The sequence below is a fragment of the Engraulis encrasicolus genome, chromosome 23, assembly GCF_034702125.1.
Source record: "Engraulis encrasicolus isolate BLACKSEA-1 chromosome 23, IST_EnEncr_1.0, whole genome shotgun sequence".
NCBI classification, from domain to species: Eukaryota; Metazoa; Chordata; class Actinopteri; order Clupeiformes; family Engraulidae; genus Engraulis; species Engraulis encrasicolus.
This window is the reverse complement of record NC_085879.1, coordinates 47,370,157-47,377,208: the sequence shown is the minus strand read 5'-3', so window position 1 is coordinate 47,377,208 and position 7,052 is coordinate 47,370,157. Positions and strand designations below refer to the sequence as shown.

The following is a 7,052-nucleotide window of genomic DNA, read 5'->3' as shown; positions in this document are numbered from 1 at the left end:
TTCTTGCAGAGAAAAAAGGAGAGATGAAGAGAAGGGAACAGAAGGAGGGAGGGAGGGATGTAGAGGCGGAAGGGATGGATGGATGGACAGATGGAGAGGTAAAGGGGATGGTGGATAAAGGGAGAGGATAAGAGAGGGACAAGAGAGTTGTGTTTGGAGCGGGGGGTATTCTTGCAGAGTAACCGCGCGAATGGACCAGGCGCGATGCGATTCAAGCGACAGAGCGATACGCGCGATTGAAGAGACTACAGTATGTTCGTTACAAGCAGAAGGCAAAGCATTCAAACATTCCCATTGGCTGTGGTCACTGGACTCTCTACAGTCATTGGCTGTCGCGGCTTGTAGCCGAACCGCGTCATAGAAAGTTGTAAGGATTTCAAATTCAAACTGTCGCGCTTGCCGCGCAAATCGCTCTAGTCTCCAGAATCGCTTTTGTCTCGCGACTCAATACAAAGTCAATTACTTCCGTTGTTCGCCTCGCTCTTGTCGCGGTAGGTGTATTTGTGCAGTAAGAGAGATACAAAATGGACAGAAGTGTGGGGAGAGGTGTAGGGGGGATGGAGGGATGGAAAGAATGGGGGAGAAGGAGGGATGAAGGGTGATCGGGAGAGAGGGATGAGGTTGTGTGTGTGTGTTTGGAAGAGTGTAGGTAGGGGTATTCCAGTAGATTAACAGAGAAATGAAAAAGAAACGGAAGTATGGGGGGGAGGTGTAGAGGGATGGCAGGCTGTCATCATGCTTTAGCTCAGTGTTTCTCAACTGGTGGGTCGCGACCCAAAAGTGGGTCGTGGAGGGGTCATGGGTGGGTCGCGGAGCCTTGGTGTAAAAAAAACGTAATTCTAAAAAAAAAAATCCAACTTTTCCTGCAACAATTTACAACTTTTATTTTGATAGGCTAGTGAACTCTGTGTCATCTGTTGTCATACATACAATCTGAATGTTTATGCGAGATAGATAGCGTGCAACCAGTCATCCGAGTCTTGGTTACATTTTGAGAGTTGAATTGAATTGACTTGAACGCTAAAAAAAATTGGGTCGCGACCGAATGAGAGTGGAAAATGGTGGGTCCCAAGACTGTTCCAGTTGAGAACCACTGCTTTAGCGTATGTATCGCACGACGCGACGCATTTTGAAGTTAAAGCGTGCTCCTCAACGCAATGGTAAAGCGTTTTCATGCACTTTTGACACGTGACGAGGTTTGCGCAGTTTTCCCGCCGTGTCTGCGATTTTGTTTTGTCACAGTGCATTTCTGTTACTAAACGCAAATATGCTTTGCTGTGCTCTAACCACCCCTAAACCACCCCTAAACCTAACCTGTCAGTAAAGCAATGTTTCTGCTGCTTTACTTTTGCCAAGAACAGCGAGATTAGGCGAATTTCTACCTAAATTGTGCCTAAACCAAAACCATCCCTAAACCTAACCTGTCACAGGGCGTTGTGGAGCACGCCTTAATTTGGAAATGCAAATTGGACACACGCGATAGTGGGTTCAAATCAGCATGTCATAGATACGCCTATGCATGATGACATGTTGGGGATGGAGGGATGAATTTGGGAGTAATGGAGTGATGGAAAAAAACAGGGGGGAGAGATGGAGGGAGAGACGGAGGTAGAGAGCAAGGGATGGCGTTGGGGGAAGGGGGTGTGAGGAAGAAGGGAAAAAAAATCTGGTAACGCTTTATTTTACGGTACAGTATTTACTATGTACTTTCTGGGTAACAACTGGGTAACAGAGGGAAATTACATGGTACCTAGAATGTAAAAAGGGGGTAAATACGATGTAAATACTGTGCAATTACAGAGGAAAAAACTCAAAAGTTACCGTGAAACTACACTGTGTATTTTCTGGGTAACAATTGGGTAACGGAGAGAAATTACCCAATTGTTATCCAGAAAATACACACTGTAGTTTCTTGGTAAGTTTTGTGTTTTCCCCTGTAATTACATAGTATTTACATCGTAATTACCCCCTTTTTCCCATTCTAGGTACCATGTAACTTCTCTCTACGGTACAGTATTTACTATGTACTTTCTGGGTAACAACTGGGTAACAGAGAGAAGTTACATGGTACCTAGAATGTAAAAAGGGGGTAATTATGATGTAAATACTATGTAATTAGAGGGAAAAACCTCAAAACTTACCATGACACTACACTGTGTATTTTCTGGGTAATTATTGTTTGATGGCAATTTAAAAAAGGATGAAAGTACTACCTATTTACCTCCTGTTTGTTTTACAGCAATACCACATTTAATTACTAGGTTAATGTGCTGCTCTGGATGGTAATTACACAACTCCAAAGTCAGAACTTACAAGGAACAGTATTTCATTGTAGTTACTGTGTTTATCACCATACATACCCATTTATTGCATGGGTAAATGTGGTACTTACCTGACAAAACAATTGCTGATGTCACACATTGCCATGGGCTTTATCTTCATTCTTGTAGCCGTTGAGTCAAAAGTGTTTGGTAAGTACATGGTAGGTTTCTGCACTGTTACCAAGTAACATATATTTATTTACCAGGTAAAGAAGGGGAAACTGTACTGTAAAGTAAAGCGAATGCTCTTACCAAAGTATTACCAATTTCTTACCAAGTAATTAAACTTGTTTCATAAATCATGTAAGTACATGGTAAGTTTCTGCACTGTTACCGAGTTACAGATATTCAGTTACTAGGTAAAGAAGGGGAAACTGTACTGTAAAGTAAAGTGAACGCTCTTACCAAAGTATTACCAATTTCTTACCAAGAAAATAAACTTGCTATGGTAAGTATCTGCACTGTTACCAAGTAACAGATATTCAGTTACCAGGTAAAGAAGGGGAAACTGTACTGTAAAGTAAAGCGAACGCTCTTACCAAAGTATTACCAATTTCTTACCAAGCAATTATACTTATTTCATGTATCATGTAAGTACATGGTAAGTTTCTGCACTGTTACCGAGTTACAGATATTCAGTTACCAGGTAAAGAAGGGGAAACTGTACTGTAAAGTAAAGCGAACGCTCTTACCAAAGTATTACCAATTTCTTACCAAGTAATTAAACTTGTTTCATAAATCATGTAAGTACATGGTAAGTTTCTGCACTGTTACCGAGTTACAGATATTCAGTTACTAGGTAAAGAAGGGGAAACTGTACTGTAAAGTAAAGCGAACGCTCTTACCAAAGTATTACCAATTTCTTACCAAGAAAATGAACTTGTTATATATCATATAAGTACATGGTAAGTATCTGCACTGTTACCAAGTAACAGATATTCAGTTACCAGGTAAAGAAAGGGAAACTGTACTGTAAAGTAAAGCGAACGCTCTTACCAAAGTATTACCAATTTCTTACCAAGCAATTAAACTTATTTCATGTATCATGTAAGTGCAAGGTAAGTTTCTGCACTGTTACCGAGTTACAGATATTCAGTTACCAGGTAAAGAAGGGGAAACTGTACTGTAAAGTAAAGCGAACGCTCTTACCAAAGTATTACCAATTTCTTACCAAGAAAGTAAACGTGTTTCATATATCATGTAAGTACATGGTAGGTTTCTGCACTGTTACCGAGTTACAGATATTCATTTACCAGGTAAAGAAGGGAAAAAAAATACATCAAAAGCAAATCAAAGCATTATTGTGGAAATCATTTTTTTTATTATTGTATATTGTGGCAAACGACAGTATTGCAACTATGCTGCTCATTGGAACTGTGCTGCTTATTGCCAAATTTTATTATGTTTAGGTAATAAACTAATTTATACTAGTATGAATGTAACCCACTACTAGGTATGTACACGTCGATGATAGGCCAGGTTCAATAGCTAGAGAATAAAGACACTAGGCTCTGGGAGAGTGCAAAAAGATAAGTGCAATTAAAAGACACCACACAAGGATATACTTTTTTTCTTTCTTTAGTTATGAATTGCAAGGTAGAAAATATGTACATATTCCCAAAATAAAAGAAAAGAATTGACCCTTTAAAATAAAATAAAATGAATTGTCCTTCAAAAGTGAGTAATTGTCTGTTTTCCAAAAGTTGGGAACAGTCCTTTAAATCAGTCCTTTGAATCCTCAAAGAGAAAAGAGTTCCTTTCAGTTGTTCAAGAAAAAGTAGTTCCTTTATAGTAGTTCCGTTCAGTTCAAGGCCTTAGTTCAGTTTGTAAACCGTTAAAGTAACAACTCAAGTCAGTCAGTCAGTGTTGTTGTGACACAGGCAGGTCACAACCCTACCACATATGCGCCATGTACAATGACACAGGACAGGATCCGACTCAATGGGGTGGGTGGCTCGCCATCAAACGCAGTCATCAATCCACAGCGGAATCCAGGTTCAAAAAACGTCACCTGTGTAACCATACCCTTAGTTAAGCTACACATGTACACAGGACAATGTTCACATTTCTTATCAAATATCAGTTCAAACAGTTTAAACTTAAAGTAGTTGTACACAGGGGTGGAAAGTAACTAATTACATTTACTCAAGTATTGTACTTGAGTAGCATTTATGAGTAGGCCTACGTTGTACTTTTTAAGTAGTTTTTAAAATGAATACTTTTACTAGTATTTGAGTACATTTGACCCAAGTAGTTAACTCAATTAACACTGGAACCTGGCCAGAGTACTGAGTAAAAAATAGACAAAATGCCACGCAAAATAATGCCACAATCTGCCGGAAATGAAAGATTATGCAGGATGGCACACAGCATTTCCACGATTGTACTATCTTGGATCAATGTATTGGATGATGGCTGGTGCCAAGCAAGAGATAGAGGTTATGGAGGACGATATTCAAGAAAAAGAAACATTAAATTGTCGAGAGGAAAGCTAATTAAATGTAACTAAGTACTTTTACTCAAATTGCATTTTTAAGTGAAGTACTTTTTACTTTTATTTGAGTAGATTTTTAGATAGGTAGGCCTACTTTTACTTTTACTCGAGAAGGATTTAGGCAAAGTAAAGATACTTTTACTTGAGTACAAATTTTCTGTAGCCTACTCTTTCCACCTCTGGTTGTACAACATTAATATCAATCTTCTCAAAGGAAAATATATGGAAACCGCATAAGCTTACACTTCATTTATACTGAAAAGCATTGCATACCATTCAGTTACATAACCATTATCAAATAACAGGATGAATACTATGAAAAACATCACTCGGTACTGAAACCGCGGGAATTACACACAGATATTGCCGAGCACAGTAAGTCGTTCAGACCTCTCCCCTCGCACGTGATGGGTGCGTGATCACAAGCATGTGAATTACAGGCAGCTCATTCCAAGCTTTAAACTTACTCAATTCAACCAAAATATACCCTTTTCACACTAAACACAACAAGTATTAACAAAACAAACTACAATCCTGAAGTTTCACCGAAGTATTTCACAGTGATGAGCAATAACACTCAAGTTACATCAGAAAATAAGTTACAGGTGGTTGCCTTACCGAGACGATTCAACAGAAACAATACACGACGAAGCGCAGCTTCTTTCTCTTCAAAACACAAAAGATGTACAGAGCAGGTCGCTCGGTGGTCCAAAAGGAAACTTAGAAGTAGTTATCATTAACTTAGAATTACTTTTCTATCAATATCTAGCTCCAAGGTGGACCAGAAGAAACGGAGTCTTCAATTCAGCTTTGGAGCTCTTCTCAGCTCAACTGACTAGAACGGCTCCACGGAAAGCTGAATGCGTGGAAACGCATGTCAAAATAAAAGTCCCATAACGTAACTGTCACAGTAAAAGTTAGGCTATATCAAATATATGTTAATCGTGTTTTTAACAATAACAACCCATCATTCATGAATTGCCTTATCAGTATTATCACTATTTATTATCCCATTTTACTATTTATGCTATTTAATCAACCACCTTTTTAATATGCATTTGTCAACTGGGTTACATGAACATAGTAAGTTTTGCAGCTAAAAATGCCTGTTTCTGGAAATTAAAAATTGAGGATCATGGAGAAAATCCCCCTTTTCATTTTTTCCATTGATGAAAAATGCAATGTTTGCTGTCATAATACCTAGAAATTGAAAAGTGCTATTCATGAAAATGGAAATGAAGAATGGGCAGCAGGAATTCTGGAATGAAATAATTGGCCTAATAATAATAAAATACAGTGCATCTGTGTGTGTATGTGGAACAAGGCAGCCATCCGAGTTGGCAGCAGAAATACACTCATCAGTCCAGGCAATACTTTCTCTAGTCTTGTATTGTAAAAAATGTAGGCCTGGTCTGATGAGTCTTTATATCTGCTGCCAACTCGGATGTTAAAGTGATACTGTCCCATGTTTGGAAATTAGCTCGTATTACACTTCCCCTTGAGTTAAGTTATTGGGTTTTACCTTTCTCCTGTACTTCCTGCCGTTCTCTGACTACAGCAGTGCAAATTTTATCTCCATGCTAGCAATTAACACCGAGTCCTATGAGAACAGTTTTCCCTTCTTTACCTGGTAACTGAATATTGGTAATTTGGTAACAGTGTAGATGTACTTACATGATATGAAGTTTAATTGCTTGGTAAGAAATTGGTAATACTTTGGTAAGAGCGTTCGCTTTATTTTACAGTAGGCCTACAGTTTCCCCTTCTTTACCTGGTAGCCTAACTAAATATCTGTAACTCGGTAACAGTGCAGAAACTTACCATGTACTTACATGATACATGAAATAAGTTTAATTGCTTGGTAAGAAATTGGTAATACTTTGGTAAGAGCGTTAGCTTTACTTTACAGTACAGTTTCCCCTTCTTTACCTGGTAACTGAATATCTGTAACTCGGTAACAGTGCAGAAACTTACCTTGCACTTACATAACAATTTTATTTTCTTGGTAAGAAATTGGTAATACTTTGGTAAGAGCGTTCGCTTTACTTTACAGTACAGTTTCCCCTTCTTTACCTAGTAACTGAATATCTGTAACTCGGTAACAGTGCAGAAACTTACCATGTACTTACATGATTTATGAAACAAGTTTAATTGCTTGGTAAGAAATTGGTAATACTTTGGTAAGAACATTCGCTTTACTTTACGGTACAGTTTCCCCTTCTTTACCTGGTAAATAA

The 7,052-nt window shown here is 38.4% G+C and overlaps 1 long non-coding RNA gene across 1 annotated transcript; it reads right to left on the bottom strand.

Moving 5' to 3' along the window:
- Positions 1–3,883: 3,883 nt before the first annotated feature.
- Positions 3,884–6,488, bottom strand: LOC134439621 (uncharacterized). Its single transcript, XR_010032797.1, has 2 exons — positions 5,434–6,488; positions 3,884–4,332 (listed from the first exon to the last, which is right to left on the bottom strand). It is a non-coding gene; the product is annotated as an uncharacterized LOC134439621 (long non-coding RNA).
- Positions 6,489–7,052: the final 564 nt, after the last annotated feature.